At 42.0% G+C, this 27,347-nt stretch overlaps 1 protein-coding gene across 1 annotated transcript in view; it reads right to left on the reverse strand.

The window, feature by feature from the left end:
- Positions 1-27,347, reverse strand: part of dlgap3 (discs, large (Drosophila) homolog-associated protein 3) — a 130,601-nt gene that overhangs the window by 48,677 nt on the left and 54,577 nt on the right. The window contains exon 2 of the mRNA XM_075449761.1: positions 12,722-12,796. The gene's annotated coding sequence lies outside the window, so the exon portion shown is untranslated. The remainder of the gene's footprint in view (positions 1-12,721; positions 12,797-27,347) is intronic.

Genomic DNA, 27,347 nt, shown 5'->3' on the forward strand with positions numbered 1-27,347 from the left:
AAAAAAAGAGATAGTGTATATATAATTGGCCTCTGCCATGCCCCAACGGCACAGTGAGGTCGATTCAGTCCCCACTGTGTGAGTGTTGCCCTGAGGTGGACAACAAACAGTGGACAGACAGTCTGCTTAGCCCTGCTGAGCTCGAGCCCCACCACCCCAGAAGCCCTGGGGTGCCCCTGAGCCTACCAAACTTCCTTGGGCGCACAGTTGGTGATCTAGTTTAACAAGCTGACACATATGGGATTCCTCTATTATTCATACTCCAGGGAGGTGGAGCATTGGAGTCTTGCTCTAGGGTGGCGGTGGGGGGGCAGAGGGGTTGCTGCTTCCTGGTTCCCACATGGTGACAGGGCGTATTTGTGTATGTGCTCTTTACTTCTGGATAGAGGGGGCGTTTTAAATGTGACAAGGGGTTACGTAACATATCAGATGATACTGATACAGCCTCAGATTGTGAATTTCAAAGTTACTCAAAGTACGGTTGAAAAGGTTCGTACTCCACATGGAGAAAATATATTCATTCTCACCAAAATGAGCCTGAATGAATAAATACAAAGCATGCAGAAGCGCACAAACTGATTACCCTTCTCTTCTTGTACATGAGTGGACCTCTGACCATGCAGAGAGGAGCTAGGAGTGAATTACAGACTATTATCCAATACATTAAAGCAGTTAAGCTGAAACCTGAGAGCCGTCATCAGATGGAAGAGATGGGAAGAGGGATAAGAAACAGCAATAGAGAGAGGAAAGTTCAACAATTTGAAACGTGAGAGAAAATAGTGTACAGGCACAGTTTCTCTTCCACTCTGCATTAGGTGAATTTGGATATTGATGCATCTTTCTGATTTTTTTTCCCGCTCACCTCCTCCTTCCTCCCCCACTGTCCTCTTATTACACCTCCCCTCCCATCTTTGCTTCCCCTCACCTCCGTTTCCCCCCACCCCCCCCGACACATTGTCACAGTTTTGTGCTTTCTTTGGAAAGACGACATCACGTCAGTCACAGTGTTTAATCAAATGCCATTATCGTTTCACAGAGCTGCCTTTCTGCGTGTGTGTGTGTGTGCATGTGCGTGCCACTGTGTCAGTAATGTCACTTCTAGTTTTGGCAGGAACAGATGACATTACTCTGCGGGGTGTCACATCACAGCTCTCAGGGGAAATATGAACAAAGCAGAGGGGAGACGGGGTTAGTTTGACAGCAGTTCAGGAGAGATGAGGCTGAAACAGTAGGCGCAATAAACAACAGATGAGTTCAAGGAAAGACAGAGCCGCCGTCTGCAGGAGAGACGAGGACAGGAAGTGAAGGGAGGATGTGGCGCGGCGATGTCCCCGCCGGGTGGGCGTTGGTTTGGTGGTGCTGGGTGTGAGCGGAGGATAATCCTTGTATCCCATTGTCTCCTGTTTTCAAACCAATTATTGTCATCTGCAGCGCCATAAAAGAGAGTTAATGAGAGCAGCAGAGCTTTGGAGTGTCAGGGCACAGTCAGGGGAACGGAGATAAAAAACCGAGGATGGAGAGAAGAAGGGGATATGGGAGAAGACATACAGCGGCGGTGGAGAGGGATAGAATTATAATAAGAGGAAGGGAAAAGAAAGAGTCAAGCCTCATGGAGACAGGTAGCTCAGTGATGCATTTCATATGGCCTACACTCTCTTTTCTCTGTGCTCTGTCACATGTCTTGACTTACAATAAATCCACACTCTCTTTTTTTTATCTGCTTTTTCTCATTTCTACCCTCCCCTAAAAGAAAATGAAGACATGGAGTTTTATACCTCTGCAGGTGACCACACCGTATCATGAAAAATCTCAGTTTATGAAGTACAACCTCATTTCCCAAAATTACTGCTACACCACAAGTTATACCACCACAAGTTATACCATTACCTTTTTTTTTTTTTTTTTTTAAATATGTAGCAAATGCTTTTCATGGAAAATCAAAATGTCTCACTTTCATCATTTGATATGCTTTCTATGTTCTTTTGTGAATGAAATATTAGTTTATGAGATTTGCAATTCATAGCATTCTTTTTCCTTTGTCAGAGCTTCCCAACTTGTTTTGGAATTGGAGTTTTAAATCAATTCTCTATTTAGGATACTTGTTTATCTAATTATGTTAGTCCTCCTTAAAATGAGCTCTGGCTAACTTCCACGTTTAGTTATCACAGTTGGATAACGGAACAAAGCGGATGCCTCAGTGTGCTGAAGTGCATCACACATCTTCATTCAATGGGATCACACATGTAACAATATTGATGAGATTTAGGTCATAGATTTAGGTCAATGAAATCAAGTATAATGATAAAGGAATTCAACATCCACAGAATATAGCCAAAAAAAAAAGTCTCTTTAGAGACCTAACACTAAATAGGAACCCTTAAAATCGATCATGTTGGCACCAAAGACACTTAATTTTCTGGCAGTGCACCTCAAAGAAAACGTTGGTGCACCAGAACAACCAACAGTCCGGAGCCCAGAGCAGTATTCCCAGTTTAACAATGCTATTGGTTTCAGGATAAACTCCCTGTAGCTGGAAGGCTGCACAGCTCCGATGAAAGCCATGACTCTCCAGTAATGAGCAAGTGAGAAGTGACCACAAGGCAGTATAGATACATTTTTGGATTAGCACTGGGTATTTCTGAGGTGTAGTGTGTTTTACTGTGAAAACAGCTTCTTAAAAATCTTAAAAGAAGTTGAATCGGCCCTTAAATTCTATAGATTTTTTATTTATTTAACAAAGAGTATTGAGTCTTAGAATGGATGATGGTTCATAACTCTTTCAAACAACACACAACACTATAATCAACACATCTATATGTCAATTATGGCCTAAAGCATCAACGTTATCCCAAGCAGATCAGATATGTTAATATTTTTGTTGCCCATGTGCACCCTGGGTGTCTTTTCATCCTACGTACGTGTGCACTCAAGGCTAAAACCAGTTCCGTTTTTGCAGCCTCCCGACAGGTTGCACGTTATAGGCTGCTGTCACCATGGTAACCATAACGGCAAACAAATCATTTTAACCTTGGTCACTTCACTTACAAGGTCTCTGGGTTTGACGCCCATCTCGTTTGTCTGAAATGTCTGCTTTAGGACTAAAATGAATAAAGATTAGTGTAATACATGATATTACACTGAAAATGGAGACATTTTTAAATCCAGGTTAAAAACATTTCTTTTCTCATGTGTCTATGCATGAAATCTGCACGCTATCTTTTAACTTATCCAGACTGTTGCTTGTTTTTAAATTCATTAAATGATTTTATTTGTTTCTCTTTATATTCTTTTACATATTTTTAATGCTTCTTCCACTCCCTGCTGCAATGCTTCTATTTTTTAATTGTTTGTACATGAAATGTGCTATATAAATAAATTTGATTTGATTTGATACAGAGGTCATAATCTCAGCAGCTTAGAACAATAAGCGATCACATCCAAAGCATTTAGGCTCTCAGGTGAGCGTCAGGTGTGAGTTACACACATTTCAGTTGAGTTAGTGACTTACAGCTTAAAGCTGCAGTCTGCAGGATTTGTTGTTGTCATACGTAAAGTCCTAATTTTTGGCATTTTAAGAGTTTACATGTTCTATCAGAATGCTTGAAGTTGAAAACGGTGACCTCCATAGTCACAAAATGCAAGAAATGCTTATTTTTTAACCAAAAAATAAAAAGTTATTCAACTTCCTGTCCCGCCCCATCAAAACACATGAGAACTCGTGCACGTCTATGTGCACGCCAGATGCGCGTACACGAGTCCTCATTCATCAACTCACCTGTCATTTGCGATCATGGAAGACACAGTAAGTAGACTAGCCCGTAATGAAGTTCAATAGTCTAGATAAATAAGCGTGGGGACGAGCCTACCTTGTATCGCGCGTGCACAATCGGTGATTGACAGGCAGCAGAGCCCAGCTCGTAACCTGATTGGTTACCTTTTACCGGTCCGGTCTGCAATTTTGTAAACAAACCAGCTGGCTTTGGAGGGACCTAGCGGGACATATAGGGGACCTAGAGAACTCGTTTTTTTTTTGTATTGGGGTATTTAATGTACTACTTTCAGAATCCCCGGACAGTTCCAGGCATTATGCTTGAAAAAGAGTTGCAGACTGCAGCTTTAAGTCCTGGACTTCAATAAAACAGTGACGCAGTAATTCAATACGTTAAGTACATCTAAATTCTGTGACCAGTAAATAAACATAGATGCGATCGTCTTTGTTTGGATGCTGGCCCTGAGCACGGGTCCTGTTCCGTTGGTGTTGTGGCGGCGCAAGCGCGTGTTTCTGCTGTGACTGACAGGACAGATTGCAGTGGGAGAATAAATGCTGCGAGTGACCAGCATTTTCAACGACCTTCATTTCTCCGCCGACACACAGTCGCACACATCCGCTCGTGTACTGAAATCGCAGACACACATTGGAGGATGAGCACATGCACAAGCGCACACCCAGCATGCAAAGCTTGAATTTTGCTGAATTTTTACAGCCTTAAAACTGCTCCTTTTCCACTTTAGCAGCTGCTTTCTGTGACGAATGGAATCTGTTTTAGGCGCAGGCCATCTCATTACCTGCACTGACAACTCAGTCACAACTGAAAATGAAATGCAGCGAGAAAGACGGCATCTGAAGAGTTGATGAGGTGATAATGCTAAATGAGGATGAGATTTTCATTTGCAGGCTTTTTTCTTTTTTCCAATGTGTGACTCTTTTTATATGCGCACACTGGAAGGTGGCAGAGGAGGAGAAAGTGAGAGTTCTGTTGCAGCCGAGCGAGACAGGAGAAAAACACTGAAATCCCAACACTGCCCTCATGTCACTCGACACAATCAGCAGGAGGATATCTCACAGATAGAGGAGTGGGACAAGAGCAAGATCCATCAGTGCTCTTAAGCAGCCAGGAGAGTGACTGATGTTAACACCCAAGATCACCACTTAATATCAAAGCACTGGCATGCATTCAATAGGATGAAAACATTCATTAGTCTATATTGTTTTAAATTCCTACGAGAGGCTATAAATCAGCTGCTCCTCCTCATCAAATCAATGTGAACACACAGAAGCGCCATCAAAACAGGATCACTCAAAGCGTGAAGGCTGCATTGTGGATTGATTATGAACTAACACAATAAAAAACACGTATTAACAGGATTACTGCTAATCTGCAGTTTGAGTACATATCCTCCTCTGATTTGCATGAAATTGGCAGAACCATTATTTAATGTTTTTAAAACATTAAGCATTCAATGGATTTTTTTTTTGCCTGCATGGTGGCAAATAGCAGCACTGACAAATGATCAAAAATTTCAGGCTGTCTGTTTCCCTGTGAACATACAAACCTGTAATCCAACTATAGTATGCTTGATTTAAACTAAATAGTTGTAGTTACTGTTAATATGAATATCAAATATAAGCAAACTTGCCGGGAAAATGGGAAAAAGGTGCAGAGATGTATTAAAACATGGGCAAATGTATTTTAAAAACAATTTACTATATAAGGCAAAAACAGAGTTTGCACAATTCCAAAAGGCTTGAAAGTCAATATTTGATTGGAGCACCTTTATTCTTCAGCACAGCCTGAACCCTCTTAGAGAAGCTTTCTTGTCATTTCTTTAAGGACACCCTTCTTTGGATGTTGGCCTGCCTTTTGTTCCGTTCTCTGTCAAGATGATCCCCCACTGCTTCAATAATGTTGAGGTTAGGGCTCTGGGGAGGATTTATGCCTCCATAGTTCTTTCATTTAGCCATCCTCAGCCTTTTCTCTCCTTTTATTTATCTATCCGTCTGTCCATCTTTGTTTGTGCAGTGTAAAGTTATCTGGTGGTTGGAGAACTCTACACTGCAGCAATACAGAATTACTACCGATACAAATTCTGCCTAATCAACTAGGCATCAAGAAATAAAAGTCCCTCTGATGGAGACCAAGTTGCAGTAGACTGACCGGCTGCTCAAACTGATCCCAATCATCTGATGATCACTGAGAAAACCCAATTTCAAGCCAGCATGCGACAGTTCTGGAGGTAACGCAGTGACCGCGTTGACCCTCTGACTGTGCTGAGACCCTCCTCTCTCTTGTTTTTTGGCTGTGATGCATTTGTGTAAAACAAGAGAAGTGTGTGAGTGCGCACATGTGTATGTGTGGGCTCTAACTGATGGGCTCTGGTCATGCGATCCATGCTGCTGTCTAATTATCCAGATGTGATGGATGGCATTGATTAAATCATGTGAAGTCTGAGACAGTCACTGGCTCCTTCTTCCTCTCGTTTCTTAGCACCATCTCTCGCTCTTTTCTTCTGTTGCGCTGACGCTAACACACACCCGAGCAGAAGCCCGCAGCTCGCCATCCCTGCCTTTGAGTCTTTTCTACTTTCCCTCCACTATGATTTGGCAATTGAGTAGTTCCAAACAGATGAGCCCTGCTTTCAGCAGTGATAAAATATATCCATAAATCATCTGGAAGGAGGGAAATAACTGACAGTAAGAGAATTAAGTTGGAAATAAAAGATGGACAGACAGAGTTAGCGATGAAGTCATTCAGAAAGAAGAGAATATGACAAACTGGTGATACTTGTTTATAATGAGGTTTCACACAGAACAGACCACCCGCTCTGCTGGCCTAAACTGGGAACAGTTCTGTTTATCATTTTCAGCATTTTGTGGACCTCTTCTAATATCCTGTCTGCATTATTTCCCTGAGCAGAGTTTGGTTTTCTTATTTTTTTTTTTAAGCTTAACGAAAGCTAAGATCCACAGTAAGCATGTGGAACTAAGCAGTGGATACTTTGAATGCATGTTTTGGCCTCTTTTATACTGTCAATAATCCCAAACTAAGAGTTGCTTTGACCGACAGCCCTTATAAGCTTGGCTATAAAGAGAAAAAGTTACTGATATGAACTAAAAACTGAGGAATTCTATTAAAAAGTTAAATAAGTCAAATTCAGAGTACGCAATTTGAAATGAATTACTACTATTCCACTATTTAGTTGGTGAGAACTTGCTGACATGCAGACTGATTTTAATCTGCTCCCGATAAACTGTACTGCAGATAATCAAGAAACCCACTAGGTAATCTGTGAACCTGTAGGTTCTGATGTGCCCAGCTCATCCCAGCTGAACAAACCAAACTGCACTCATCCTAGAGAGATGCTGTCATCTACAAAAAGCTGCTGTTTGGAGTATCTCGCCCAAATACCATGTGCTGACGGTGGGAAGGCCGGGCACAGAGCCACGACCAACACGTGTGAGCACGGATACACCCAGGCGCTTGATAATGTGTGTGTAGATACACACAAGGCACCAAGACAGAAGGGAAACTTATTTGGGAGGGAAGGGACGGCTGTTAAAATTACTCTCACATGACCTACCCTGAAAACTTCTCATGGAGTTCAGTGTACTGTTAAAAAGCCAACACTTTGCTAATTTACTGGCTCATAGGAGTTGTCAGCTGCTGACAAAACCCTGGGGTTTAGCACGTGTTTACTCCAGAATCAGACTGAAAACAACTAGAGACTCTGCAGAAGTGGCTCTGTTGCATAAAACAAACTGTGGTCATTCAGTGAAGCTACATTTAATGTAATTACTCACATCGTGACAACCTATTTTTTCACAGGTGTACTTTCAGGGAAATTAGCAGCTCGCCAGCTGAGTTTAGCCTGAACTCTAACCCACTCTCTGGGCAAAACATTAAATAGTGTGGCCATTTATGGATTCATGTCCACTTTTCCACTGTATTTTTTTGTGCTATTGAACACAGCAAATACAGCACAGCAACCCATAGAGTAAAACTGTGTCGAAACATTTTGTGAAATAGTCATGGGATGACTCTTGCGTTGCATCTAAAAAGCAAAAAAGGTTCACATGTGGAGGCCAGAGGATGGCGCAAATCCTGTCCTAACCACTGGCGTCTTTATTTCTAAATGTTTTGTTACATTAAGTCCCTGCTTCCTTGCATTTTCACTTATTTAGTTGCTGTTTTGGAAATTACAAACTACTCGATTTCCCATTTCCTGAACAGTTCAAGTGAGGAGAGTATCATGGCTGTAATGACATTGCATCAAAAAAATATTTTCCTGGATTACTGGCTGAAGAGTCCCCCCCCCCACCCCCACCAGCTAAGCGCAGAAAACATTCTGAGCACAGGAATCAGTCCCTAGTCCCTCAGCACCTCAATACAGCACTGGGGTGTGGGAGTACGATCCAAACTAAGGGTAATATTAACCACATTAGCTTTAAAATGTGCTCAGACCTTTTAAAGTGTCTTGGGATGACTTCTGCTCAGTAGTGGTGCAATGTAAAATAAATAACTAAACTAAATAAGCTAAGGACACATTAGTTCTGACATTATACAAATGGGCACTTACTCTCTTTTGGGGATGCAATATTGCATGCTTAAATGATGAATTGTGGCTTTTAAACATCCAGTCTAATTAAGTCTATTAGCAAAACTAAACATGAAAAGATACCTTGGAAGATAAATTGAAAGCAAAGAGTTTCAATGTTGAACTAGCTTAACATCTCTTAGGGCAAAATCATCCCGACATGTCTCTGCACTGATAAGAAAAGACTAAATGAGGCCTCATCGCATGGACAGAGTGCTGTGTCAATACCACAGACAGCAAGAGGACAAAAACACAGACAACATGGATGAGTATTTTTTTCAAATGATAGAAATGATAAACGTGTACATGTAAACATGTCAGTCAGTGCCTCGGACCCTCTCATAGCTGTAGATGACCATGAGATTTAGCTGCAAGACAGTACATCTAATTCATATTTGGTTCATATTTCTATATAATTGATGGCAACTGGGGACACAGAATTTCTGATCTCAGCTGGATTTCCAAGCCATCATTCCCCGAAAAGGCAGCTTACAGAGTCAACAACAAAATCCTTCCTCCATTATTCCAAAACAGTAAGTTTAAAGACATTTTTAAGCTTCATTTATTTGAAGTGCTTCACCTTTGATGAGCCGTCACTGGTAATAGCTGCGGAGCGAACCCGGAGGCAAACCCCCCTCCCCTTTGAGCACTGAATTCCTGGAGGTTGAAAATGAGGTGATTTTGAGTTTCAGCTTCCCTCTTTGCTTTGGAGGCGCATCAAACCCGGCAGCATATTATCTGCACTAACCAAAAGTCACTATACCTTCCCATCCACATCAGTCTCTGTGATGTTCATCTCTCTATCAGCCTCGACTGTGAGGTATTTTGACTCATGATGACAGAAAAAGCACGGGTGGTACTGATGACATGAATGGTGGCTACATTCCATTTTTGTGTCCTACTAGTCCTAATTTGTACGAAGGAAGGTTAATTACTTTCTTTCCAACAGAAAAGCTGTAATTTGCCACAATGTGCAAAAAAGACTCAAGGACGATTATGGAGAATCAGTAATCATTAATTTGCTATATCAGTACTTTTAACTGTGTGTTATTAGTAACATAATAACATCTGACAGAAACGTTAGGGGACACTTGGCAATTATAGACTCACGCTAATGGAATCATTTCAGAGGCTGTTCTTCACCTAAATAATGAAACTTAAGACCTTTGTGAAGGAAGAATTACTGGTAGAGAAAAGTGTGATAAACTGACCCTTTAATGTAAGAAGGAGGACCATGTTTATCCAAAATGTCTCAAACACAACTTACAGCCTAAATGGGAACGGTGTAATGACAGGATTGTCTTAATAAAGATCATCAAAAATGTCCCGACAGCTCAGATGGAGGGCAGGATTCATCCAGAGACGAGGTGCTTTAAACAGCTCCACTGCATTAACCTGGAGTTCGACCTGTCAGATGAACATCATTTACCTTCTGAGCCAGCGTTAACAAAGTTACCTCTGCAGTGCCACAGATTGCTCTCCGAGAACTTTCCCCTTCTTCTGTTGTTTATTCAATTCAAAGGAAATAATCTGACACCCAGCGAGCTCTGAGCAACAAACAGGACTTGAGTAGGTCAACCTATGTGTCGGGAAAATCCCAAATTACATTCAGTGACAGCTGATTCATCTTAAATGAATCTAAAGGCTGTGTTTGTGCCTTCCTGGAGATAGCTGCTTGTGGTGTTCTCAGCAGATGGGCATTTTTTTCCAATTCAGGCAGACATACGTGCTGTCCGCCTAAAACATAATAACACAGACTGGTGGGATGACGCTAATTGGTTGAAAGTTAGCTTGTACCAAGAGGGGTCGACAACAACAGATTTCACAATAAAGACGACAACGCCAACAGCTGCACCGAACAATCTTTATGTTCTTAACACTTAGTTTCACTCCTCACAAAGCAGGTCTTTATCCCCTTTGACTTCTGTCTTTTCCACAGCAGAGCAAAGGTAAAGGAACAACAGCTTTAACCCCAATAACAGCAGCTCACAGCTCAGGTTGTTCCACACATTTAGAGTCTGCCCCCAAGTTGCAGCATGTTCACCTCATAACGCGTTTCTGCCTGAGCCTCGTTAACTGCTGCATTGTTACAGGCATCTCAATATGTTATATAAGAGACGCAATACAAGAGAGGTCAAATATGCATTAAGGTTGGGGTGCCGTAGAGCTCAAGTGATTTAGCACTCCATCTACAGAGGCTGCGGTTCCCCGATGCAGCTCACCTGGGTTCCAGTCCTGAGACCCTTTGCTGCACGACTTCCCACAATATCTGCCACACTTACTGTGCATAAATGCCACCAGTGCCCAAACAACCTTTAGATTAAAATGACACGAAAGTGGATTTGTGATGTTAGAAAACAAGCCCAATCTGCAGAGAAATGTTCCTTTTTCTATAAGGAAAGTGGAGATTATGTAAAAGCTTTACCTATTACCAATTCTAACCATTCACAATTCCGTTGTCTAAGAGAAACACAAAAACATCCAACAAAAAAAAACAAAAAACGAGCAACAGTAAAAAAAAAATTTATATTCTTTTATGTATTTTTAATGCTTCTTCCACTCCCCGCTGCAATGCTTATATTTTATGTAAAGCACTTTGAATTGTTTTGTACATGAAATGTGCTATACAAATAAATTTGACTTTGACTTTAAAACAAGAGGACAGGAATAGTTTAGTGCAGGACGTGAACAACTCAAAGGTTTTTTTGTTTTGTTTGACAAAGCTAATGTTGTGCATGTGTCCAAAAAGATTCATGCTGCGAATGTCATAAAAGTGGAAAACATGACAACGTATTCTCCTGGTGACTGGGTCGTGGCAAACTCTGCATCTGCGTTTTGCCGTATAAACCAGTCTCGGTGAAGACGTCTGAATAAAAATACCAACCAATTTAAGCTCCGTAATCCATCTATGACTTGCATGTGTCCTGTGATGTGAAATAACATCCTTCTGCTTCCAAAGCCTCACATGAAATTAAGCTCTGTTAAATTGAAACTCCAGATTAGCACCAGACTAAAAACTACCAAACACAGGGATCGGCTATAAACATTTGGAGCACGGAATCGGTGTTGGCACCCAGGACCCACAGGATGGACCAAAGGCTTTAGGCAACGCGCTCACTGCAGTTGTGCTCACTGTTACTACTCACACGAACTGGCAAAGACTGGACCGAATAACAGTGTGTATAAGGAACAGGCATAATCTTTACCAACTTAAAAATGCACTCCTTTAAAATCATCTAAAACACAGTCAGTGCACATTGCTAAATTGTTTTTTAAAATGACTAAATCTACGTTTATACCCTGTCACTATCTCAATGGTGCAAAGCCATTTTGGTCATGTTACATATCCTGTAAAGGTTCTCACTTCAAACTGCTAATTTTAACTGCATGGAACGTCACAACTCATCTCTTCCCTGCCATCTGAGAAAAAGTACACACACACACACACACACACACACACACAAACACACACAGTGCTTTTAGCCATTTAGTGGCCTTTTCAGTGGCTATAAGTAGAAGCTTCAGAGCCCTGTAAATCCAACTCTGGACCAAAAAGAGAGATGCACTACTGTATCGTTTGAGAAGTTGGCAGTGAAGAGGAGTAATGATTACATAAAATAACAAATGGCTGGTATGTAGATCAGAGAAAGACAGTTAAGGGACTGAGGTTTGAGAGAGATTGAGAGAGAATACATCCAGAGTGACACCAGATGGAGAGTGGAACACTGACGTCACAGCGGTAACACAAGACTCGAGAGAATTCAGAGAAGAGAGAGGGAGGAAAAGCAGGAGGACTAGCCTAAGAATAGCAGTACAACCTCAGGCCTGCACAATCGGTCAGCCCTGCCTGCTATTTTTTACTTTACTATTGTGCCAGCCAGCTCCTGTCTGACATATTTCTCTCCTCTCTTTCCATTTCACTGGAACGAAAGCCAAAACAGTATGGGAACTTCATCGTATCAACTTGCCTCAGCCCCTCCGCACCTCATATCCTTGCAGAGGTACAAGACATATGGTTGAATGTTGTCTTTAGCAATGTGGACAGTAAGTTCAAAAGCTAAACATAGACAGATAACTTCATCAATCAATACCGCTTCAAATGTAAGATCAAACACAATGCACCACAGGCCATCATGTACGAGAAACATGCTTCTCATTCCCACTTTCTCAAAGCTCTTTGAATGATGTGGGTTAATCCTTGAAAGGTTCCACCTCTGCACTCCTCCAGGGGATGGATTTAGAGGATGCACAAGACAGAAGACAGATATTCACTGTACGGGCACAGGTGACAAGAAGCTGGAGGAGTTGCACTTCAGCATGTGTGTGCTCGTGCATTATTTCGACTTACCACAATCCCATCAGGAAATGGTGTTCCATGTCTTTCTGTAGATGAGAGCAGTAAAACAACTCAGTTCCAACCAGTCTGCAGAAAATAAGAGAGAGAGAAAAACATGAAGAGAGCTCAGACCAGAAATACATTGCATCTGCATCACAGTGTATCATACTCAACCTGGCACGGAGAAATTCTCCTCATTTCTCTCTCATTCCTCTACACCACAGTTCGTCCCTCTTTACATTATGGGAAAAGCACCCCTCCCCATAAGCTCTGACCTGTAAATGGGTCCCTGGCGGCGCCTGCAATGTGGTGGAAAATGTGCGGCTGTGCCTGCTGGTCCCAAAACAAGTAGCTCCCCTGACTGCCTGACTGAGACTTCAGCTACCCTGTTTGGAGCGCCACAGGCCTCGGAGCCACAAATGCAGGGATGACAGGAGGATATGAAGAGAGGAGAGGGAGGAAACAGTGGATAGAGTGAAATTAGCCATGGAGATAAAGGGCTGTATCAGAGAGAAAGAAAGAGGAAGGGGATGACCAAAACAGCTTAAATGAGTGAGTGCTGCATCCAATTAGGTCCTTAAGGTAGCAGAATGTGTGAAATGACTTTAGAAAACACAGAAATACACATACACACGCAAAAGCGAGGTACAAAGCGATATTGTGTATCACTTGATATGACAGCATGTGTACCTTTGTTCATTCACATGGAGACAATAAGATAAAAGCTGGAACATTATGTGTACATTCGCCCAAGCTATGTTTGTGTGAGCTGAATGCTAAGTGCTAGTCGGCTAATAGCACTCGCATTGCAGGATGCCACAGGACTCAGCGTATTATTACTCCTCCATTAGCCTTAGCATTATTACAGTAATTACTGTTAGCTGTTAGCATGAGCTCCCTGGGCTTTTTCCCCCCCCTCCTTCTGTGCGTCATTAAAGCTAACGCTCACTGTAGAATGTGCTAGTTTTTTGGCACCATGGCAACAGCGGCTATAGCATACAGTCTGAATCCTTGTGAGGAATCATCTACTAGAAGACATGTTCCTACAATTCCCAAACGCCACAACAAGAGCCTAATTTCAATTTAGCCGAGTTCACCTGATAATTACATCTTGCTAAGCACAACAGAGCTGTGTGATGTGCAGTTGCGCCTAGAGACCGAAGGGCACAGTCATCGCAAAAGGGTTTTAATATGCAATATGTGACACGAGCCGATGCATTTATTTTGCCGTGGAGTATCTGCTGCTGTCGCTCATCAACCAGAGCATGGCATCAATTAGTATGGAAGTGTGTGTTCCTATGCCAGTGCGCACGTAAGTGTGCGAGTGAGACGTGTTTTTCAGCCAGCCGCAGTGATAATTAGAACACAACTCTTTTGCTGTCCCTACAGGCGACTGATCCAGCTGCTTTCATCTAATATAGGTCAGCTGTGACAAAGCCCTCAGCGTGGACACTGATCAGCTCTGTTGACTCTCACATACACATACTGCGAGGTTACTCACACAAACCCCCACACACAAAGACAGACATGTGTGGAGCGCATAAAGACACACACATGCACAGCAGGTGAAGGCCCACACCGGCCTCACCTGTGTTTCAAACATAAATCACTTAGGAGAAAAAAATAAATAAAAATGTGCCGGATAGAGTCGATGCAAATTCATTCACTTGCTTTGAGATTGATGCTAAACTGGAAGCTGTTTTTGAGTTGTCTGCGCATCTAATATTCAGTGATGGATAACTGTTTTCACTTGTAGTTATTCGTGGTACTAGAAAAATGGAATACAAGTACCACGAATATAGTTGCACTAAAGTATATTATTTCAAATAAACTTCAAAGATGAATATGTGCAGTCTACACCGGATACATATTTGTATGTAAGCACAGAGGCATCCTTAGTCATAGTGGAGATGAGCACCTGTGTGTGATTCAACTGCACAATACACAAAGTAAATAGTAACAAATTGAAGGACAAGTTTCCAGGGAGTGTTTGTAGCATCAAAGTACACAAAGCTACTTTTTTAAAGTGCCACACCTCAAAACTGTGTTTTTGCATACGTACCTTATTCTTTTTAATAAGAAAAATGAAAGAAGTTGCATGTCATGCAGGGACTTTAAGTATCTGTTTTTATAAAGTACATTTGAAGTTGTCGTTTCAACAGTGATGAAATGACACGTTAAATTGCCAAGTGATAAAGGAAATAAACTGTCGGAGACCATGTTTGTATGTCTGGAAAATGATTGGAAAAAATATGACAGAAAATCCGAGTACTCTTTTAGTTCTTTTTGTTTGCCAGTAAATTAACACAAGTCTTTGCTTCCCTGTGGAATTTCCAATTTATGTCTTCTTTTCATGTCAGCATCGCTAGAGGAGCTGATAGACTCGAATGCTCTGTTCTTTGGCAGGTATTGTAAGACTCAGAGTTCTCCTATTCATAACATCTAAATATATAAAGGTGATCTTTACATATATAGCTTAGCATTAAACCTTCAATATCCACACAGGCACTTTTTCAAATGTGGGCACTTGAGGCAGAGGAGGTTGGACAAGGCAACATGGCAAATGCTCAGAGATTTACTAGGGCACACAGCATGTAGTATAATTTCATAGTTCCATTTGTGGATTTTCAGGATTTTAGATTAAACAACACAACACCTCCAAGTTAAGTGTTTTCTCTTTGAGTACGGAAACTAAAAGGTGAAAAAAACCTGAGTCGTTTTTCAAGCTAAAACAGCATTTGTGCTTTAATTATTCGCATTTCATCTCAATAACAAACACGGAATTTAAACAAACAATTTTAATCCACATTCCTTTCTGAGAATCAGAGGTACTGTAAGGCAAGGATGACGCGGCAACAGGTAAGGAAAGAGCGAAGCAATGACGCTTTTTTTCTTTGAAAAGGCTAAATTTATTAAGCACCACAGCCAATACAAAGAATAGCACCAAAGTGACTCCTCAGGTGTTTTACCCAACCTATTATATTGATGACCGACTCAAGAGAAAAGCATCATTATCCTCTGTCGCCCTACAGTGGTCTCACTAATGGAGCAATAATTGGTGCAAATTACAAAGGGAACAAGTTGTGGCGTAGCCTTTGGGACAGCGGGATTAAGAAGCCTACACTATGTCGCACTGCAGGAGAGCCATGCATTCTCTTGGTTTGACGAATCACCTCCTTTATCTTTATTTTTCTAAGCAAGTGGGGTCATGCAGGGCTTTAAACAACTGCGGCATCCATCCATCCATCCATTTTCTATACCAGCTGAATCCGCCGGTCGGTTTGCGGGGGGGCTGGAGCCTGTCCCTGCGGTCATCGGGCGAGAGACAACTGCGGCAGTTTATGCAAATACAATCAATATTTGATTGTCCCCTTCTCTACTAGCTCTCTCTCCTTCTCTCTCTCTTCCACTGTCCTCATCTCCCGAGCAAACAGCGGACTGCAGTAAGGGCATTAAAACGGCCAGACATGCACCAAGGACTCCCCACAGGGCTGTGCAGTGAGGCCGGCTCATACTAGGTCAAGAGAGGACAGGTTGGGCCGCACCAGTGCAACCATGAAGCCGTAGAGGTGCCAGCAGCTGCACGGCAGTCCACAGCAGCCCTGCTTTGCTTTTAAAGCTCTTTAACCAGCTTCTATTTATCCTGAAAGTAAAGGACACAGCAGGACTGCAGTTTTTCATTTGTAAAAATGTCCCAATCAACCAAATATACCAATAAGAGTGACATTACTCATTTCTTTTTTTAATTGTTAGTTTGTAATTTCAGTTAGAAGAACAATAGAAGCATTCATTTACTTTCTTGGCAGAGTTGTTTTTTTTTTTGTTTGGACCGAGAAGAAATCTGTAATTGGGAGATTTCAAAAGCTTTATTCAAAGTTGGTTCTTACAGTTTGTAGAAAACTGGCTTGGTGTATGATAATGTTCTAAAGGATTGGGGCTCGTGACCAATTGTGATTTTGTGAAACTGATTTAAAAAAAAATAAATAATTGTCCTTAACAGCTAGTCTGTTGTAACAGGAATAGATCTTAAAAAAGGGGATTCCAGAGAGCCTTAGTCTTTCAGAGAGGAGTTTACCTCTGTGGGAATAATGACTGTGTGGGCAAACAGGTCAACAATTTCTAATAAAATCTTTCAATGGAAATTTGCAACGACTTAGTTGATTCAATATTTTCAGATATTCAGAGAATCCAAAGAAATCTCAACACATGAGACGAGGGTAATATTTTAGTACTACAATTAAACGAATCCTGATTCTGTGGTGGAAAACACTGCATGGGCTGAGGGACAATTCTTACCCAGAAGCACCATCATCCTCTCTGCGGCTGTGCTGATTTAAGTTGGACTGAGGCATGATGAAAACTGTGTTGTGGTCTACAGAATTAAAGTTTAAATTTCTCTTGGAAGTCATGGACACCATGCCCTCTGGGATCAAGATAGAGGGCTACCCAGCGTTTTATCAAACAGAATCCAAAGTGGCATGGGAGTGAATTAGTGAGAACAGCATGTCAGGCATCATTAATCTTGAATGGTATCTACAGCTTTTAGAGCAACATGTGCTGCCATCCAGATAACATATTTATCCGGGAAGGTCTTGCTCACTTCAGCAAGATGATCTCAGACTTCATTTCAAATGTATTACAACAGCATGATTCTGAGGTAAAGGGGTATTAAACTAACCTGCCTGCAGTTCAGCCCCGTCACCCACTAAAATCAAACATACAGCAAGAATTTTCAAATCCTCTATCAAGCAAGAATGAGAACATGTTTTAATGTATGAGTCACAAATATCCACAGATGTTTTTTTTTCTTTATAGTTTCAACATCTAAAATGTTGTCTTTGTGCTATTTCTATCTAAATATGGTTGAATTGATTTGCAAAGCATTACACTGTGTATTTACTGACATGGAGTTTTTTTGTTTTTTTATATATATATATATATATGTATATATATGTATATATTTATATAGGTTGTGTCTGACATCCCTACTTTCGATGCTCCTTTTTTGATCAGGAAGAGGAAATATTTCATAATATATGCCAAAGCGTGTAAGTCCTTTTTTTCTGCATCGTAGGTCTGTATTCTCAACTTTGAGGCAACTGCTAAGCCCAAGAGTCTGAAAGATTAGTTCCATTGGCAAACCAGTGTCCTACATTTAGGCCACAGCACATAGATTTTTTAATAACTTCTTAAGGATTTCCACAGGATTAGCTTCAGACAACCCATGCAACTTATTTAACACCAGTCATTTCCAATTAGATCCTATTAACTGAACACCGACTTCAGCTCTGCAAATTTCCATCCAACCTATAGGGTATTTGGGGAAAAGTTGAAGAACAGTTGCCTGTATGTATATATGGTTGTGGTTTTCTTCCATCCGGCTCATTAACTTGTGCTCGTTAATATGTCGGGATCATGCTGATCACAGAGGAGATCATGCGTATGTTCATGGCGTGATGCAACCCGTCTGCTCAAAAGTGCCTGATTAAGCTGCGAGGAAAATGACGGAGCTTTGCAGACTGTATGGGTAAGGCAGAGGCAAGATGTAGAGAGAAGAGCAAAGAGAGGGGGAATGTTAACTTTTCCCTGGAGACGCACAAAAGCAGATGCAGATGTAAAGGATGGGTGATGAAATCCCATGAAAAAGATGTTTCAGAACGGTGGTTTTCAAAGTGGGGGGTGGGGGCCTTGTAAAATATAGAATATATAAGATGTCGGGTAAGTAGATGTACTCAACTGAAACAGAGAAAGACAGATGCTTTCAGCCTTTGATCAACCACATTTTCGAAAAAAATCGCTAAAAAGCTGGGACAGAAGAAGTGCCGCCACTTTGTAATGCTGCTTGTCCTTCTCTCACAACATTCTGGCATTCAGGGAAACCAAGCGATGAAATGTATCATTTGTTATTTTGACCACTTCCTCACACACACGCATCTAAAAAGGTGTCCAACAGTTCACGGTTAGCGTTGCATTTTTGTTTCAACCCTCCTGTTCCTCAGTCCAGCATTTCTAATGTGTGCAGAATGTGCTTTTGCATTGAAAAATGCATGTATGTCCCTGGAAATATTTCATCGTTTAAAAAGGCATATGTTGCACAAAAATGTCAACGTCCTTCTCTGCACTCATGCTGCTAAATGAGCTTAGCCAAGGCCACTGATACAATCCCACATTACAGAAGCCGGGTTTCCAACTCAGTGATAAAAGTGTGGACAGTTATTTTTGGCTTTGGTTAGGAGCACAGTCTGCATTTCTTGCAAAATATCTTAAATACTAACTGTGCTGACCACAGTCACATTTCCACAGTGTAACGCTCCATGCTAGATTCTTCCATGCCCAGAGCAGCTGACGCCACCTTTGGACAGGTTTAACATAAGGTTTAACAGGTTTTTCACAGTAATGCCCCTGTAATTGCCCATGTGCTCAAATCAGCTATTGATTAATTACTATTTTTGATGCTTTGCCATTTGAGGGATCTAAGACTGCTGGTATCAGGTTTAAGTGTACAACCATGCCTCTCAGTGAAATTCCAACAGAATTTTTTTTGCCAAATTATTGAGAGAAACAGGGAAATCACTTCCCGCCTTGCTTTTAAAAACTTCAATGATTTTCTCCCACATTTATTGACAAGCTGGGGATCCTTTGCCCATCTTTGCTCCTGACGGAACCTGCCTTTTGTGGATACTGCAAATCCTAATTTAGGTTTTTACACGATGGACGGTGAGTAAATAACAGCTGACGTTTTGGCTGTAGAAAGCAGGTGGCTCACTCAACAAATCTGTGGAATCACTTGCTAGCTTGCAACCTAAGTGAAGCAGCAGAAATACCGTAGACGAGTGGAGCAACAGCACTGAGCGTGGTCTGACTGCGATTCAGCAGGCCTCTCACTGCTCCCAAGAGGCTGTTAAACGTCGCCACTCCTGCTACCAGGAACCTGGATGCTCTTATTTGTAGTAAATACTGTAGCTATAAAGAGAGAGACACACTTAATCCTTTGTTGTTAATCAAGCATCATTCGTCTGGGCTGGGATTGGGGGTTGCCTCATTTTAAATGTGTTCCTAATGGATTTTTGAAAAAGAAAAAAGTAAAAGAAAAAAGCAAACAGAATAGCCCTAACACACACACACTCACATTCCATACTAAACAAGCAGCCCCCATGTCTCGTTTTAATGGGCTTTAGATCATATTCTGGCTGTACACAAATCAGATAAATGTACCAGCTCAGGCCATGCCCGGAGACATAGTGAGCATCAGACTGAGGCTGCAGTGATGTGGTGCTTTTAAGCTGGCAGAGCTGCACGCATAAATCAGAGGCAGCAGCGCTGAGCTGAACAGAACAGCAGAGATGGGCAACGGATGGCTGAGACGAGGGTAAAAGGTCCAAACAGGACACGAGCAGATGGAATGAAATGTTTCAGGGAAATGTAAAAACATACAAAAAAAAGAAGAAAAAAAGCGTTCATTTGCTTTCATACAAATGAATCCTCGCTCTAGTTGCATCCGTGCCTGTGTGCTGTGGTTTCACAGATGCAGGTGTTTGCTCCATGCTCATGTATCTTTAGGAGTGCGCTTACATGCACATTCTCCTTGTGGACAAAGCAAACCACTTAAAGCTTTGCTCTCCCTCCTGTGCTTAACAGACAGCTCACCATTCTTCATAAAATCTGTCTTCTTTTCCCCTCCCTCCACTCTTAAGGATCCCTCAGCTCTCATGAAGGGAATTTTTTGCCACAGCTGGATACAATAAGCGAGTGTTTCTTCTTCTTTCACTTTCCTTTCAATTAGTCTTACTCATGCCTCTGACCCTGATGCTACCTTCCACTTTTACAACCTTAAAGCCTTTCTTCCCCCTCGTCCTCTTTCCTCACCAATGCTTGACATTTTCACTCACTACTGTAAAACTGTTTGGTTCTTCTCGGACACAAGGATAGGCCGATGGGTAACGACAGAGCAGCAACGTTTGAACAACACCAAGAACAACCTGAAATCTTATTTGCTCTGAGAACAAAGTGGCCCTGCAATGCCTTCTGTTTTTTGTTAGTCACAGACAGCCATTTTTGGAGATGACTAAACATATGATTAATTCATTTCAATGCTGCTGGTGAAAATAGCAGTTCACCCAGAGGATCCAAACAACTGGTAAATGTCTAATCAGTCTCAGTCAGACCTGCAAAAAGATTTTTTGTACATGTGGGTGACGGAACATATTCAAAGTGTGCATGCGCACGTGTGATTATTTTTATCCGTGTCCCTTCACCCAAGAATCAGTTCCACGCTTGCAAAAAAAGTCATGGATCATTAGATAAACATACTAATGGCGCACTGATTATAGAAACAAATGATGCGTGCAGTTTAGCCCCACTGTGTGTGTGTGTGTGTGTGTGTGTGTATATATGGGCATTTTTGTGCGATTGTGCGTATTCAGATGCTCGCAGAGAGGTCATTTAAGAGAGTCACTCTGTAGGCAATGAATAGGATGTCCATTAGTGGCACAGTATTGGTAATATGACACGAAGGTTACAGCTGGTTTACAGCGCCATCCTAAGCCTCCCACTCAAGGTCAACTACAGCTAAATACTAACAGAGAATTCCATTTTCACATCAGTGTACACAAGTACAAACACAAAGATAGATAATGGCTGTTCTGGCACTTCTTAAAAAAACAATGTCTCAATTATCTCCAATCTTTGCCTGAGCTTCAACAGAAATTTCAGCTGCTTTCCACGCCGATACACATGCTGATTAACTTCCACTGATTTAACATTGATGACTAAGCTTTTATCTTGGCCCAGTTGCCCGAGTTAAAGAGTGCTATGAAATTTTGTTTTGATTACATGATTACATGTAATCTCAAAGTTTCTCAGAAGAAGAGCTCAATCTCACCTCCTTCCCACCTCATAAATCTGCTGATTTGTGAAGAACGTGCAGGGTTTCTAAAGGCTGTATTTTACATCTGTCCATGATCTTTTCCAAATCCTAACCAAGTAGATTCACAGCCTTTACAGTTAACAGTTAATGACTTACACAAGACAGGTGTGTGGTAATCATGAACTGAACGCTGGCGTGAGGAAAGGGGCAGGCAGCAAAATGAAGCAGAATGAACAAAAGGAACGGAAAGTAAAGCCAACAGATACAGAGGACAAAACAACACGAAGACCAAAACTCAACTAAAACCATAGACCATCACATAGCTGTAGTCTAAAAATAGAGAAATAGCCTATTTCTTTTAAACAAACATTTCCATTGCACTTTTAATGCACTTAATCTTTTTTACTCTCACACCTCAAAATACATTTTTACTGCTTGAAATGTTTTTTACTCACATTAAAGATGCCACTGAAAGGAGATTAAGTGGGACATCTATGTTGGCTTCATTCGTACCACTCAGAAAAAAGGACATCTTCATGTAAACCAAACCGTATTGAGAAATTTCTGATCAGTCATGTTTTTCAACGACCATGCCAACTTTCAAGTGTGCTTTGGATTGCCGTTTTGCTGTTGATTTCCACTCGATGGATCCTGTTTCCTCTGCTTACCTCTTTCTGCCACATCCCAACTGACAGGCTGTGAGAAATCCTGACATTAGTTCTCCTTTCACTGTATCTGGCACAGTGAACATAGGAAATCAGGAAAGCAAAATCCCACAGGGAGGTGAGCTTGGCAAATGTAGGAGGGGTGGAGAGGGGGGGAGGGTGAACAAATTAGAACCAAGACTGGGGGGGGGGGTCACATAGAGGTCACAGATGATGTTGGTGAGTCTCTTCACGTGAAGTCATCAAAGCCTCATTATTCCTTTCACTCTGGTCCGCTCGGGCAAATTAGCTTTAGCAATCATTTGTGTTTACATGCATGTGTGCATGTTTGTGTGTGTTTGTGTGTGTTTGTATGTGTCTTGCAGTCTAATTTGTGGCAGGGTGAATTAGTTTTAGTATGCCTGTGTGCATACATGTGCACACAGGTGCTAATTGAGTTTAAAGCCATTCAAAGAAGCACACAGCACTCGTGGTCAGATGTTGTTCTGGGAAAGGGCACATCATCAAAAAAAAAATTCTCTCATCAAACAGACGCAGTACAATGGCAAGAATTAGGAATGAGGCAGAGAGAGAGACGAGGAAGAGGGGGAGGATGGGCATGAAGATTGAAGAAGGGAATATCTGGCTTCCACCTGGTGAGCCATCCCTATTGTTTACATTAGAGGAAGCGGTTTCTCATTTCAGTGAAAAACAGACAGACACAGAGAGAGAAAGTAATGATAAACAAAGAAAAGAGGAATCTATTTAAAAGATCTATTTAAAATCATTCCCTTCACCAGCAGAACCACCGGGCGTAACATTCGTCACTGACTGACTGCATCTATGGCGATTTGCATATCACTGTCTGCATAATTCGCATAGGTTTGTGTATCTAATTACAGTTTAACAAGCATCAAAACTGCTTGGGTTTCTCTTTTGTTTGGGGAGCTGATCTGAACAGTCATTTGAAGAATGCCCATATGTGTCTGTCTGTTTATTTGTGCGTTTCGTGAACGCTCGTGAACTGGTTGACCTTCAGCAGAGGGTGTGGGGAAGAAAAAGGCAGCGATGCACACATAATAATAATAATAACAATAATAATAATAATAATAAATTTATTTGTATAGCACCTTTCACAGAAAATAAAATTCACAAAGTGCTTCACAATAAGATGCAAGTCAACATTTCATATACACATCATATACACACATAAGAAAACACAGTAATACCAGAAAAGCACGAGGCTACAGAGCAGATGGGCACTTTAAGAACGGATAAAAGCTATTTTAAATAGGTGGGTCTTCAGATTCTTTTTGAAAATGTCTATAGAAGTTGCAGACCGTAGACATAGGGGAAGAGAGTTCCAAAGAGTTGGAGCCACTACCTCAAAGGCACGATCACATCTGCACAATAACCACAGAGGAGGACACGGGGAGGTCACAGTGGGTTAGACTACCGCTTCGGCAGATTGAAGGTTCCCAATATCCGGGGAGCATGTAAAACCCTCCATCACGCCGAGCTTCGCTAAAGGCCACTGTCACAGCTGCTTTGTAAGTCACTTGGTAACTGCTGCACCCATTCTCCACATACACCCACATGACAGCAACGGACACTGAGCCTCATGGATACCAAAAACCTTCCATTGCATCTCTGTCATGCATCAGGCAGGTACGGCACTCAGTACTCCTCAGAAAATCAATGTTGCTTGGCAGATGTGGATGAGATAAAAGCTAAATAGATATATATGACAAAAACTGCCGGCATTTGTTTTTCTCGTGAAAAACAAGAGGAAAAACAACTGAGGCAATTTGGAAACTATACCCATATTTAAACTCGTTTTCTGACCACATGTATATTCGGCTAAACCCAATTAGCAGGAAAAAGTCAGCAAAGACTTATATTGCCCTGTAAATGTCAAAAAGAGCCACAGAGAGAGACAGAAAAGGGAGATGAGGGACAACCAAACACTAATTGGTGGATGGGTGCAGAGAAGCGCTAAGAGTTTTGACAATGAGAAATGTCGTAATGTAAAATCTACCTCTCATCATCTTTCTCGTCCTCCCCTTCCTTCCAGCCCCTCCGACTAACTGCCTGACACACTAATGTCTTTATGCTCATTTAGTGTGTGTGTGTGTGTGTGTTTGCGTGTGATAATCGTTGGCATCAGACCACCGTGTGTTGTGGTTGCCAGCGGTGATGATGTGACGGTCCTGTGACCCGAAACACATTCACATTTCTTTTTCGTCCTTCCTCTCTCCTTACCTGTATCCCACACTGGTTCCAGCCATCTATCAATTGTTGGACATTTTATTAATTTCAGACTCATTTTCGTCTCCAACTCTGCTGCCCCTAACATTATATCCACCCCTGAGCGCACACAAGGGTCGGGAAGTCAGGCAAGACTATGGTAAGTAGACGAATGTAGAAAATGCCAGCCAAGCAATAATGAAACAATGAAATGCCATTGTGTGCGCGTTAGCCAAGTGTCCCTATTTGTTGTGCGCCTATATGTTTGCTTACAGGATTGTTAGAGTTTAGAGGAGATAAAAAAAGAGAATTTTTTTTTTACCATGACTCCACAAAGTCACGTAGAGAGGAACAAAGTCAAAAAAAAAAGCAAAGCAAAGTAAAAACAAAGATAACTTATTTCATCTCCTACTGAGAGTCATCTGTGAGCTGTGGAATTGTGCTATGCCATTTTTACGGCTTGGCTTGTAGCCCTTAAGCATTACAGGGATTAGTGTAGAATTTGTTCCATAAAGCTCCCGCTGTACTACGTAAATGTGATCTAAAGGAATCTATCTCAGTGCATTAACACCTCAGGGGTAGTTTTGTAAAGAGGTGGTAAAAAAAACAAAGAGATAGAGTTGTTTGATGAAATACAATCTCATAGGATTCTGCCTATGATGTCATGATGTTAAATCCCTCCCAGACTTTGGAGAACAGCAACAACATTGGTGGTCAAAAAGCTCTGCTGTTACTTACACGATGGTCCAGAACGCGCCGGCGCATCTGGTCTTCAATCAACCAAAAAGAGCACATGTCACCACTTTGTTCATTGAGCTCCACTGGCTACCCTTAGCCGCCCGCATCAACTTCTAGTCACTAGCCCCTTTCACACTGAGACCCGCTACCTTAGCGGGTCCAAATTGCCACTTCGTCCCGCATTGAGCAATGTGAAAGCTTTGTATTAGGTGACCCGTGTCGCCTGAAGCCGAGTTCAGGGCGTGGCAGAGCGTCACACGAAACACATAAAATGCTGGGCATGTACAATGATGTAGGCACAAGCCATGCGTCGGAGGTAGGGTTAAATACACCTGTCTGCATCAAATTTTTCAAACCAACGATGGCGGGACACCTTGAGGAATTGTTTTTGCAATTATATATGCAGTTCATGGAGATGTTATTTTACGAGGTGTGGATGGTCACAACGTGGGATGCCGCCGAAGAACATATGCGGAGAATACAAGAGCACTATAATGTCCAAGTTGAGGAAATCGCCCTCTGCCTCTCCTGCTATTGTGGTCATTAACCGCATGGAATTTTTTCCTCATGGCTTTCAGTTTGCGTCTTGCTGCGTGGGAAACCGCGCTCTCCCATCTTTCTCGCCAGCCCTTCCAGCAGAGGTCCATCTTTCACCGTCCCCGACATGTGGCGGTAAATAACGTCCTCTGCTCGGAGGCTGAGGAGCTCGCGGACCTCCTTGTCTCCCCAGTTGGCCATCTTCAAAAATGTCTCGAACTTGAAGTAAAACAGAGTAAAACTTGTCCTCACCTGTCGCTGTTGTTCTGAATCAGCTGTCCATTCTGTCTTTTAAACTCCTCACGTCACGCCACGCCCACGTCCGACCCGCGTCAATTGCTTTCACATCAAACTCGGCTCGGCAAAAAGACTAGGGTCCGACGCGGGTCGACAGGCGAGTCGAGTTGACACGCCAGCCCGGGTCGTCAGTGTGAAAGGAACAGCGGACACGCTAAATTCACGAATTAAACGCGGGTTCTTCCTCAGTGTGAAAGGGGCTACTGATGTCAGTCGACAAAGTGCTTAATGGAACGGCTCCCATCTACTTGAAGGCTTATGTCATGACTCGGTCACCAAAGGATTGCCGTCTAGCGGTGCCTACACCACGCTTAAGACATGGAATGACTTACCGAGCGCTACAAGAATAGGGGCGTCCCTGTCTATCTTCAAGAGACTCTTGAAGAACCAGCTCTTCAGAGAGCATCTCCTACCCTAGCATTTACCCTGTACTTCCCTAACCCCCTCTACAGCACTCTCTCTTTCTGCACTTCCCTCCAAGCCTGGACTCTATCTCTACACTGTCACCCCTGTCATCTCTGACAGAGCCTGACTAGTGGTTTCCTTCAATGGAGCTTATTGTTAGCTTTGATGTTAGCTGTAATGTTATATCCTCATTTGTAAGTCGCTTTGGATAAAAGCGTCTGCTAAATGTTACCTGTTACCTGGCAACTTCAATAACTAGGCTAATAAAACTTGCTGTGATGATTCCAACAGAGGGGGGAGATTTCATAAAGACTGTTTTGCTCTTTTGTAATTTGCTCCTGTAATGCAGAGGATGGCCGAGGGGTTGATTTCGGTCAGACATCTGACACGATGCTACATCTGGCTCCGACTTTGTTACTTAGTAACATGGAACTTTTGCTGTTGCTGCATCTGAGTGTTTTTCACAAGCATTTACTATTTTTATTCGTCATTAAAGAGAACAAAGGCTTTTTTTCCTCCTTCTCTCTTTGTGATATCTGAGTTACAACACTCAAAGTAAGGTGAGTTGTTCTTTCAAAAAACAACAAATCATTTTCCCATTTATTGTCCTGCCTTTTCATCCGTTACTTGCCCACATCGTCATGGACCATATCCTTATAATGCTTGCATGGAAGGTAGTCTCACATGTCCACAAACAAGGAAGTTGGAATGAGCAGATGCCCCACACTTGTCCAGAATTTCCTTTATACTACTGCTTCCGCAAATGCTAAGATGTCTCAGACATGCATAAAATATTGTGCCGTCGGCTGCAACACTTAACCTGAGCAGCCATATGTTACCGTTAACATTACCTTTGATAAGCCGGAGCTTCATTAAAATTGTAAAGTTGAGAGATTATTTGAAA

The sequence above is a fragment of the Odontesthes bonariensis genome, chromosome 18 (assembly GCF_027942865.1).
Source record: "Odontesthes bonariensis isolate fOdoBon6 chromosome 18, fOdoBon6.hap1, whole genome shotgun sequence".
Taxonomy (NCBI): domain Eukaryota; kingdom Metazoa; phylum Chordata; class Actinopteri; order Atheriniformes; family Atherinopsidae; genus Odontesthes; species Odontesthes bonariensis.